The following is a 12,589-nucleotide window of genomic DNA, read 5'->3' on the forward strand; positions in this document are numbered from 1 at the left end:
AGCCAGGGACATTGCCTTGGATCAGATAGGCTGGACCATTCCTGTAAGATCATTCTGCAAACTACCAAAGGCTATAGCCCACAAACTTTTTGCCAGGTGGCTGTGACCCAGGCATGGCCCCAGACCCAGGCCAAGAGGAGGGATTTATTACACAAACGGTGATGCGCTTTTACAGGAAATCCTAGGTGCGTCACCTCTCACACTGGCTTTACATATTGCCCAGAATACATTCCTGGTTCCAGGCTAGTGCCCCCCAGGCTTAAAATAAAGCCTTGGCTTCCTGTGTATATGTATCACAGTATGAGGTGGTAGAATTGGGAGGGGGAGGGAGAAGGGACATAACTCCCAGAAATAATACCATAATTAGAAGCATGGTACAGTGAAAGGAATATTAGATTTGGAGTCTGGGCGGCTTTGCCGTTTACTAATTATGTGACTTTGAACAGTTCGTTTAATCTCTCTGTACCTCAGTTTCCTCATCTGTAAAATGAAAGTGTTGGGGAAAAAAATAAACTCTGGGTGATTATAATGATCAAATTTAACCCTATGGAGCAGATAAAAAAATACAACTCCTTTCTGTCTTTGAATAAGTGGGGGACTATACCCATAGTATAGTATGGAACACTATCCATGCTATCAGAAGTAAATAGGCTGGTTAATTTTGTTTGGTTTTGTTATCGTTGTTTTTGCTGTTTTACTCTTTGTTGGAATCTGGCCTTTCTTCAGAATAACCATGGAGAGGAAGATGATTTCCCAAGATTCTACAAGCCACTGATGTTACAGAACAAGGGGGCTTATGGGATTGTTAACAAGGAATTTGGGAAGAAAGAGGAGAGAGGAACAGAGGTCCAGAGAGTTCAAGTGGCAGTTGTCCTCCATACTGACACCGTGTGGATTTTGTAATGTCAAGCATTTATCCCCTCCAAGAAGATTCTGAAAGCTGCCAGTAGGGTTCTGCTGCTACTAAAAACTGAGCATCTACTGAGCAATGATTTAGATGAGATGGGCTCCATTTTTCCCTCCTTGACTCAAGGGTTGGGAAAGATGCTTCTCCTTTAACTGAACTATTCCCCCGATACCACTTCAACTTCTGATCTGTAAGTGAGAAAGGGACTGAACTGAGGAAGCTTCTGCAGCTGCTACACTTGGAAGCTTTTGCATTGGCTGCTGTTATTTCCAGTAAACTCTTGGCCAGTCCTTTCATGCTACCCTTCTCTTCCCTTGCATTTTTTAGCCTTTCCTTGGCTGTTGTTTATTTCACTGCTACATAAAGAAATGAACAGTCCATAATCCTTGTGTCAGGTTCAATGTCAGATGCAGTGTGGAGGGAAGTCTAGATCAGAGCAGAAGATGCCCCAAAGATGGATAGGATGGGAAAAGAGCAGAATAATGGTTTCTTCTCCAGGAGATCACAAATCCTTTCAGTTACTCTGCTATGTAATCCTTAGGCAGTTGAAACTAATATGCAGAGAGGGAGCACCTTGCCTCTTCTCTCAGTGAGATTTTTCTTCTATACGCTAAAATCTCCCCCATTTTTACCTCACCTGTCTCCTCAGATGAGACAGCCCCACTGCTCACCAAAGCTAACCCTCACTCTAATGCTCTCCATCCCATCCCCTCTCGTAACCAGGACTGTTTTCTATTAACCATTCCCTCTCTCCTTCTCCTCTTTAATATATCTCTCTCTATTGTTCTTCTCCCTCTTCCTAGAAATCTTTTCAGGGTTCATATATTAGGGTTATTATCTTTAAAAAAACCTCTTTCCGTTGGTTTTCCTATTCCTTCAAGCTCTGGTCCTGTCTTTCTGACAGAATCTCAAAGTTAAAAAGAATTCAGAGGTCGTCTAGTCCAATCTGTACATGCAATAGTTATATTCCTATCAATGTATAATTGGTGCATAAATTGGCATTATAGAATATAATATCTCTATAATATCAATTGATAGACATTTGTTATCTATCCATTTATTTAGTGTCTACTTGTGGCACATGGGGAGTTAGGTCCTAGGGAAATGTATCCTTTGTTGAAGACACGTAGTGATAGGGAAGCCAACATCTCCCAAGATAGCCCACTCTACTCTACCCATCCCTAATTGTTAGAAAATTCCCACTTTCCTAGAACCTCAATCTGACCCATTGCTTGGGTGGAAGTGGCATCAGTTCTGCCCTCTGGGGCCAAACAGAATCAGTCAAACCCCTCCCCACTTAACTGTTTTTCAAATACCCAGGTAAGTCCCCTCTATGTCTTCCATGATAAACATTCCTCTCCTTGCAGGGCAAGGTCTCCAGCCTCCTCAGCACCTTAATAATGTTGCCCTACTATGCTTGTGATCCTCTCCTTCACCAACAAACTTCTAGATCAAACTTTTGGGATCCATGAACTTGGTTTCTTAATATTTTGATAATTGTACTTCAACATAACTGGTTTCTTTTGTAATCCTATAGATTTTATTTTATTAATTTAAAAACATTATTCTGAGAAGGGGTACATAGACTCCACCAGGCTGTCAAATAAGTGTACAACACACAAAACATTAAGAACCCAGTTTTATAGAGACTTTTTGCTAAATGCTTCCAATGTCTCACCTCCCACCCCACTCCCTAACCCTCTGAAATCTGACTTTCCTCCTTGCCATTCCACTGAAAATCATCTCCCCAAGATCATTAATGATGTCCTGGGTGCCAAATTCTGTTCATTCTCTTTGATCTCTCTACAGTATTGGATGGTGTTGTCTACACGAGTCCTGAATAGTCTTCCATCCCCTGGCTTCTGGGACAATGTTGAATATTCTCCTACATCTCTGATCATTCATTCTCAATCCTCTACAGTAATTCCCTCTGCTGACTCCTAAACATTGATATTTCCCAAGACTCTACCCTATATCCTCTTCTTTACTCTCTCTCTCTCTCTTTCTCTCTCTCTCTCTCTCTACTTACCTTCTTTATCTCATCTACTCTTATGGTTTCAATTAATACCTCTATGCAGATAATAATAATCACTGGGATTTCATTAGGGCTTTTAAGATGACAAAGAATGTAACCTACATACTTTCATTTGTATCTCACCAATGACCCTAAGGGTAGGTACTACAGCTACATTAATCATAGTAAGTAACTGAGGTAGGGTTTGAACATAGTTATTCCTGACACCGAGCCCAGAGCCACACTGCTTCTATCAAGCTGTGTGTGTGTATGTGTGTAAAAACAGAGACAAAAAGAGAGAGAGATGAAGACAGGAGTGGAGAGGAGAGAAGAGAATGCTGCAAGCTCTCCACAGTGCTCCATCTCTGACTGCCTGCTGAACATGTCCACCTGGATGTCTTGCCAATATCACAGACTCTACATGTTCAAAGTTGAACTCATCTTTCCCCCTAAAATTGCTGTACCTCCTAACACCCCTCTTTCTGTTAATGGTTCGAACATCCTCCAAGTCACCCAAGCTCAAATCCTTGGATGCATCTTTGTCTCTCCCTTCTTTACACATAGGACCTGGCACAGAGTAAATGCTTAATAAATGATTGCTCACTGATTGACTGATTTTCACCCACCCCACCCTCCACAGCCAACTAGTTGCCAGGTCTTTTCGGTTTCACCCCCTCTGCATCTCCTGTGCCCACTCCTACTTCTCCATTCACACACCATCATAACCTTAGCTCAGGTTTCCAGAACTGCTCACCCAGGCAAATTCAAGAGCCTCCTTACTTGTCTCCCCACCTTCTTTAACCCATACACCTCTTAGCCACCAAAGGAATCTTTCTAATGCACAGATCAAATCCTATCACTCTCTTGCTCAAAAATCTTCAGTGGTTCCCCATTGTCTACCAAATAAAATAGAAATTCTTTGGACTGACATTTGAGTCCCTCCACAGACTTGGCTCCTACCTGCCTTCCCAGTTATAATTCACAGGACTTCCCTTCACACACTGTATGTTCTATTCATACTGAGCTGTTAGATAGTCCTGATTTCATCTTGTCCTCTCCCATCTTCAAGTACTTGTACAAGCAAGCCTAAGAACTAGAATGGGATCTCATTGCCACCCTCATCTCTCCATTTCAGGTTCTTCAAGGCCCCAACTCAGTTGCTCCATAAAACCTCCCATAGTCTCTTTAATTAAAAAATGATCCCTCCCTACTTGAGTGGAAACTAGAAGGATGTTGCATAGCATATTGGGCTTGAAGTCAGAAAGACCTGGGTTCAAATCCTGCCTCAGATATTTATTCCATTATATGATAGTGGAGAAATCATTTAACTTTCATCAGCCTCAGTGACTTCATCTTTATAATGGGGTTAATAATAACTAGCATCTATCTCACAGGATTGTTATGAGACTCAAGGGAGATAATATACGTAGAAGAATCTATGTGGGACAGAGGATAGAGTTTTGGACATGGAGTCAAGACGACATGAATTCAAATTTAGCCTCAAATGCTTTACTAGCTATGTGATCCTGGGAAAGTCATTTAACCACTCTGTGCCTCAATTTTCTCATCTGTAAAATGGAGATATTCATAGCACCTAACTCCCAGGGTTGTTATGAGGATCAAATGAGATAATTATAAAATTCTATATAAATATGAGCTATTATTACAACAGAGTGCTATGGAAGCCTTAAAAGGCTATATAAATTTTAGCTATTACTATTCACCACCTTCCTCTTCCTCAATGACTTCTTGAGGGTAAGGGTTATGATTTTTCCTCTTTATATCCCCAGCATTTAGCATAGTACCTTGCAGTAACTGAGTCCCAGGGAACTTCCTGAGGAAAAGGGAAAAGGAAAGTACCTATTACGTGCCAGGTATCTGTGCTAAACATTATACAGATATTATCTCAGTTGAGAAGTTAAGTGACTTGCCTAGGGTCACACAGCTCATGACTGTCAGAGATGAAATCTGAACCCAAGTCTTCGTTACACCAAGCCCAGCTTTGTAGCTGTATTCCAAGGCATCTTCCTCTTGCACACAGCAAGCCTCCATAAACATTCCTTGAATTTGCATTTGCCCTTGTTCTTCCCCATCCTTCACCCCAACCTGTCTCCAATAATCAGAACACATCAAATGCATCTACCCATCCCTGGAAATATTTGAAGACAGCCATCATGCTCTACCCCCTCTCCCACTCAAGTCTCGTCTTTTCCAGGCTATAATTCTCCCCATCTGTGTGCAACCTCAGAGCCTGGGGTATAAGCTCTCCATTAACTATTCAGGGTCCACAGTGCTCTCTCACAAGAGATACTCACTGGGCACACACACAACACTTTCATCTTCCACCTCTGGGCTTTTGCATTGCTCTCTCCCATGGCCAGAATATTTCTCCTACCCAAGCCCACCTCTTGGAATCCCTAGCTCCGCCCAAAGTTGAGCTGCAGGCCCATTTCTCAAACAAGGTCTTTCTTGTTCCCTCCAGTGGTTAAGAACCCTTCCCCTCTCCCTATCCCGAAAAATTACTTTGTATAAATATTATGTACATACATCACCTCAGTCCCTCTTGCCTGGACTATTTGTAATAGACTTCTGACAGGTCTTTCCTCCTTAAATCTTTCCCAACTCTTCCATCCTCCATCTAGCTATTAAGGTGATTTTTCTTATTCTTAATTAAATATTAATTTTCTCTCCCTTTCACCTGCCCCTTCCACTGGAAAAGAAAACCAAAACCCTTGCAACAAATATTCATAGCCAAACAAAAACTAATTCCTATATTGGCCATGTCCAAAAATATATATCTCATTCTGCATCTTGAGTCCATCACCTCTCTATCAGGAAGCAATATAATTCATCAGTCTTCTGGAATTGTAGTTGGTTGTTACATCACTCAGAGTTCTGAAGTCTTTCCAAATTGTTTGCCTTTACAATGCTATTATCATATAAATTGTTCTAGTTCTGGTCATTCTGCTTTAGCCCATGTAAGTCATCCCAGGTTTGTCTGAAACTGTCCCTTTCATTATTTCTCATGACACAGTAGTATTCCATTTCATTCATATGACCAAGTTTGTTCAACCATTCCCCAGTTAATAGGCATCTTTTCTTTTACCCTTTACGATATATAATTTACTCTTGTGTATTTAGATGTGTATGAAATATCTATAGCTGTTAGTGAAAGGCATTTCCTATAATAGAGAAAAGCAATACTATTGCATCTTGGCATCGTGGTTAATAAATGTATACAACTTGTCTGCTTATGCATGCTGAAAGGATACATCTGTCCATAGTGCTAAATTTTCATGAGTGAATTTTTACTGTGTTGTAAATTCTTAATCAACCTGTCTTATTAGTTGTATTAGATTTTCATGTTCAACAGTGATACCAATCTTTTACTTGCTGTGTGATCGAAAAGATTCCTATAAGACATGTTGCTTTTTAAATCTAATACAGTGAGGATATGGATGAATTATATCCCAAGTTTGGGGAAAAAAAGTTGTTTCCAGTTCTTTGCCACAAGGTGACTTTCCTAAATTGTAGTTCTGACAAACAACTTAGAAAGACATAAGAACTTGATCAATGTGATGACCATTCATGATTTCAGAGAACATATTAGCCATCTCCTGACAGAAAAAGGAACACTCAATGTGAAGAATGAGAAATACATTTCCAGACATGGTCAATGTGGGAATTTATTTTGTTTAACTATGCATATTTGTTACAAGGGTTTTAGATTTCTTTCTTTTTCAGATTTGCACTAAACATTGACTTTTCCACAGACACATCAGAAGCTATAGGGAGAGCTAATATGGTTTGCTGAGTCTGTAGACTTTCATTTTCAGTTTTTAGAACTGGGGGATAGGGGAAAATGGGGGAAGAGAGAATTTAAATCCTCAATTTTTTAAACAATGTTGTTAATGTAGGTCTGACCGTGTCATTCCTCTTCTCAATGAACTCCGGTGGAATCCTATTACATCCAGGATCAAATATAAATTCCTCTTTTGACATTGAAAGCCTTTCACAAGCTGGCCCCTTCCCACCTCACCAGCCTTCTTACCCTTGGCTCCTTTCCACATGAAGCCCAATCCAGCAACTGTGGCCTTCCTGCTGTTCCTCAAACACAACACTCCATCCTCCCAGCACCATGTCTCTGCACTAGCTATCCCCTCTGCCTGGAATATTCTTCCTCCTCACCTTTGTCTTCTAGTTTCCCTGGCTTCCTGCAAGACTCAGCTCAAGTGTTTAATAAATGTTGATTGATTGATTAATCAGTTGAAATCCCACCTTCTGCAGATAACCTTTCCTGGCTCTCCCAGCTGCTAATGCTTCCCTGCTCAGATTCTCTTCCATCTACTCTGTATGTAGCTTGTATACACCTATATATGTACATGTTGCCACCCCCAATAGAGTGTGAGTTCCTTGAGGGCAGGAATTATTTTTGCCTTTCTTTGTATCCCTAATGCTTAGCACAGCACCTGACACATAGCAAAAGTTTAGTAAATGCCTGTTAAGATTTTGGACATGACCAGTGTGGGAATTTGTTTTACTGTCTCTTTTTTAGGAAGGTTTTTGATTTTGTTCCCCACCTCAAGAGAAGAGAGAAGGGAGAAAAAATAGATTTTTGTTCCTTGAAAAATTTTAATTAAAAAAATTTTAATTTAAAAAAAAAAGAGGCTTGTTGAGTAATTGATGGTACAGATTCACTCGGAAGTACAAGAACCTGACCCTGAGTCCCTGTCACATGGCACATAGGCCAGTTTTAAACAGTGGGGGATACAGGAAGGACCCAGAGTTTATGAATACTTCCAAGGAATCTGGGCCAGAGCAGAGGCAGCATGAGGGTACTGAGCACCCTAGAGAAAGAGGGGCACAGAGAAGGAGGCAGGAGGGCACCCCAAATACACTCTGTCTCTGGTGTTCTTTGATGGGCCACCCCACTGGGAGGAAGGAATGAAGGCAGAGAAGCTTCATCCTCTCTCCACCCTTCCTTTGGTTGCTCACCTGATCATCATCATTGCAAAAAAGTTGAGCAAGAGAAAAAGGAAGCACCCAAAGTGGCAAGATACCAGGCCAGTCCTTTCTCCTGAGCACACACAGTGTGCCCGAGGGGCTGCTGATTTCCGCCACACTCGGCTAAATAAGGGCACTGATTGCCAGCAGATGCTCGGCTGCTGTCCCTGACAAACAGTCGAGAAGCTATTTTTATCCCACAAACATCAACTTTCAAATGTCACTCAGGAAGCTGCCCAGAGGCTGTCGGGCTTCAGTTTCTACCTTCCCCACAGCTCATTCTCTTAGTTCCCATAGGCTGTTCATTCTACTCATTCAGTCATTCAAGAAACCCTGGGCACTGGCTGTATTCAAATCTTTAGTGGGCACAAAGAGAGATGCAGGCAGCTCACACCTGGGCCCTGTTCTCCCAGAGCTCACAGTCTAGTGGGTGGGGTCACACAATTATAAGGTAAGGTGGGAAGCCTGCCGTTTTGGAGGAATAGACCAAGGAAGAGACCGATTCTAGTTAGGACCATAGGAAGTATTGGACGTTTGGAGGATATTTCCTAGATGGGCAACCCTGGAGATCTGGGGCAAGCAGAAACATTTGAAATTCATGGTCCATCCTCATCGTGAATGCTGAGTTTCTGCTCCTGAGACTTTGGAGAAGGAACAGAGTCTCTGCCATGGGACTTTGCAAAGGGTCCATTAGTGTCAGCTCCAGGATTGTCCAGGGTCAAGGTCAAGATACATAAAGTGAATCCACTTTAAATGGGGCAGAAGAAGCACTGGGCTGGGGGCCAAAGTGGAGTTTCAAGTCCCCGTCTTCTGATTCCAATTGATTGATTCCTCCTTCGCACGTGACCTCCCGAGGCCTCGATAAGTGACTCACGTTTATTTGGGACTTGACAATGGGACCACTGTCATTTCATCCCCATCACACGGGAGCGAAGCCGGGCCTCAGAAAGGCCAAGTATTTTGCCCAAAGTCACACAGCTAACAAGGGGAAAGTCAGGACTCAAATGAAAGCTTTTGATGGCCAGGCAAGAGTCTTTTCCAGGGCGCTACATAGCTTCTCTTGTGTCTTAGTTAAACCAAAGCAATGGATTTCTAGGGCATTCTTGGCAGCACCTCGGGAGGCCAGTGGAGGAAATGTTTTCAGTCCCTGCTCTGCCAGCATCCCTCGTATCTTGTCTCAAATGATGTCATCATCATCCGATTAGAAATGGGAGTTAACCTCATTTGGAAACACACACACACACACACACACACACACCAATCTCCCGAGTTCCATTGTCCTTTTACAGCAGAGCCTCGCCTGGTCCCAAGGCAATGGCCGTGACTCCTCTCCCTCATTGATCTCCTCCAAATAAGATCAATGAATAAATTATTCCTGGGAAATTCTTCCTCAATCATTGGTGTGGGTGAGATGAGTAATCTGAGCACATCCTGACAGCTTTACAGAAGCTCCTTGCCTCTAACTATGCTGTGAACACATTTCAGGGACCAAAGTCCTCTTTGCATAAGATTTGGGCTTAAAATACTGACATTTTAACCCACCTGGCCACACATAGGTCACCTTGCATACAGTGTCCTTCAGGGTCATGAATCTACAGCTGGAAGTGACCTAAGAGGCCATCCAATCCAACCCCCTCATTTTATAGTTAAGGAAACTGAGGTCCAGGAAATTTAAATGATTTGCCCCAAGTCACAAAGCCGCTGAGTGTCAGAAGTAAGACTTGAAGCCAGACTTTCTGACTCCAAAGCTTGTGGTCTTTCCACTGTATATACCACACTGCCTCCCACAACCATGTAGCTGGTCTGACTCAGGGAGCTTCCAGTTACACCTCCTGGCCAGGTGTGGGGAACCTACCATGTCAGAGGCCACAGCTGGCAAAGAGCAGGCTCCAAGTTGCATTATGATTGGGTACCAGCAGGCAAACCTGGCTATAGTTAGCAATTCATTTGAAGAACAATCTGGGGGTTTTAGAGGACCACAAGTTCCCTATGAATCAACTGTATGCTGTGGAAACCAAAAGAGCCAATGCTATCTTGGGCTGCATTCAGAGAGGCATGGCTTCCAGGAACATGGGGGCAATATTCCACTCCATCCGCACCCCATCACTTGCCGTTGGCAGACCATATTTAGCCTATGGATTGTGTTCAGATCTGGGTACCACATTTTAGGAAGGGTGATGATAAGCTAAAGAGCAGCCAGTGGAAACCAACTAGGATGGCAAAAGGCCTCAAGATGGTACCCTATTGGGGCTGGTTAAAGGAACTTACAGTGTTTAGAATGGAAAAGAGAGGATATAGTGGAGGACATGGTAACTGCATTCAAGAATGTGAAGGGTTATTGTGAAAAGAGGGGAGAGCCTTGTTCTCCCTGGAAAAACCAGAAGTAATGGAAGGCAGTTATAGAACAGCAGATTTAGTTAGGATGAATCAAAAGAAGAACTTGGCAGTTGGAGCTGTCCAAAAATAAAGGGGGTGTCTCCAGGGGTAGTCACTTCCCCTTATTAGCAGTCTTCAAGCAAAGGTGGAGAGCAACCCATTGGGAATTTTGTAGAAGGGATGCTAGATTAAGCACAGAGTTGGGCTGGATGGCCGCTGAGGTCCTTTCCAACTCAGGGGTTCTGTGATTATGTGTTCCCCAGGCTGAACCAGCCATAATTACCCAAGTGAACCAGGAAAGCCATACCCTCTCCAGATAACAGGGCTTAGTCTCTGCAGACCCAAGGGACCTTTTCTTGTGGGCAATGGCTACACAATTGACTGGTCTGCTACTCCCAGGAGGGTTAGGTTCGTGAGTAACAATGGCTAGGCAGAGTGATGGAGGGTAGTGACTCCAGCTCTAAGCAAGGCAGAAACATCTGGATTGACTGCATTTTTTTCCATCCAGATGCCTGCTGCTGTGTCAGCCCAGCCCAGGGCACGTACACATTTGTTACTTTTGGGAACACTCTCAGAATGGTCTAGGTTTGTGAATGCCAGCCTTTGTACTTATGGGATATTTCCAGGGAAGGCTGCCCCATGGGTCAGATGACCACTCACACCCAGAGCCCTGGTCCTTGCCTCTCAGTTGGACTATGGCAACAGTCTCCAATCTAATCTCCTGCTTCCTGCTGTGCCTTTCCAATACAACCTATACAAGACACTAGAAAGCTCTTCACATGCTAATCTGATCATATCATCTAAACCAGGGGTGGGGAACTTGCGGCCTTGAGGTCAAGTGTGGCCTTCTAGGTCCTTAGATGAGGCATTTTGACTGAGCCCAAGTTTTCCAGAACAAATCTTTTTATTAAGGGGATTTGTTCTGTGACTTTTGGATTCAGCCAAAGAGCCACACTTGACAACCTAGAGGACCACATGTGACCTTGAGGCCACAGGTTCCCCACCCCTGATCTAAACTTTCCAAGTCTCAGTTTTCTCATCTGAAAAACAAAGACAATAATAGTACTGCTTCACAAGAGATCAAGATCAAATGAGATATATGTGTATATATATATATATATGTTTGTGTGTGTATACATACATACACACATATGTGTGTGTGTATGAGATGTTTTGCAAACCTTAAAGTACCATATAATGGTAAGCTATTATTATTCTTCAGGATCTGGTCACCCTTAGCCTTATCTCATCTATGCCCCGCTCTAAACCTCATTCTTCTGTCAGTTTGGGTTTATCACTATCGCTCAAATATCCCAGGCTTGTTCCCGCCTCTTCTCTCTTACTTGCACCATTCCTCCTTTCCAGGATGTCTCCTTCTCTCATCATCCTTATCCAGTCTTCACCTTCTAAGCTTTTAAGGATCAGCTCACCTCCTACCCTTTCCCTACCATGAAGCTTTTCCTGACCACTCCAACCAGTTAGTGATCTCTCCTATGAACTCCTACAGCACATAATTATATGCCTGGCTTCCTAACTTCTCTTTTCTTCTTCTTCTCCTGTTTTGTCCCCTGGTTAGACTGTAATCCCTTTGAGGGGAGGACTCATCCCTGTATGACCAGTGGAGTCTTACACTCATTTCTATTGTTGAGTCGTTTCAATCCTGTCTGGTTCTTTGTGATCCCCTTTGGGATCTTCTTGGCAAAGATACCAGAGTGGTTTCCCATGTCCTTCTCCAGCTCATTTTTTAACAGATGAGGAACTGAGGCAAACAGGGTGAAATGATTTGCCAAGAGTGACACAGCTAGTAAGTATCTGAGGCCAGATTCTGAACTCAGAAGATAAGCCTTCCTGGTTCCAAGCCCAGTACTCTATCCACTGCACCATCTATCCACCCAATCACCTCCAATGCCTTTGATCAACCATGATCTTGGGGGCCCCTCCCCATCCTGGTGGCACCCATCAGGACTTGATCTATGTCACCAGTGTCCTTCCTAATTACCGTTAATATATACTTGAATTGATAGGCTTATAGATTTAGAGCTGGGAAGGATCTCCGGGATCATTTCATCCAACTATTTCATTTTGCAGATAATGAAATTGAGGCCGGGAAAGGTGAATGACTTGCCAGAGGTCACAAAAGGTGTGAATGGCAAAGCCAGGGTTCAAACCAAGATCTGCTGCCTCCGAATTCATCTTTTTTTTTTCCCACCAGAGCTGGAAGGAATCTCATTTTGCTCAAGTAGCTCAGGGTTCTTGTTTTTTCTCTCAGAGAGCTGCATTTCTACATT

The 12,589-nt window shown here is 43.0% G+C and overlaps 1 protein-coding gene across 1 annotated transcript in view; it reads right to left on the reverse strand.

Annotated features, from left to right (window-relative positions):
* LAPTM5 (lysosomal protein transmembrane 5) overlaps positions 1–12,589 on the reverse strand; it is a 43,347-nt gene that overhangs the window by 29,577 nt on the left and 1,181 nt on the right. The window lies entirely within an intron of this gene.

This window comes from Vombatus ursinus, unplaced genomic scaffold (assembly GCF_900497805.2).
Source record: "Vombatus ursinus unplaced genomic scaffold, bare-nosed wombat genome assembly UNPS02014775.1, whole genome shotgun sequence".
Lineage (NCBI taxonomy): Eukaryota > Metazoa > Chordata > Mammalia > Diprotodontia > Vombatidae > Vombatus > Vombatus ursinus.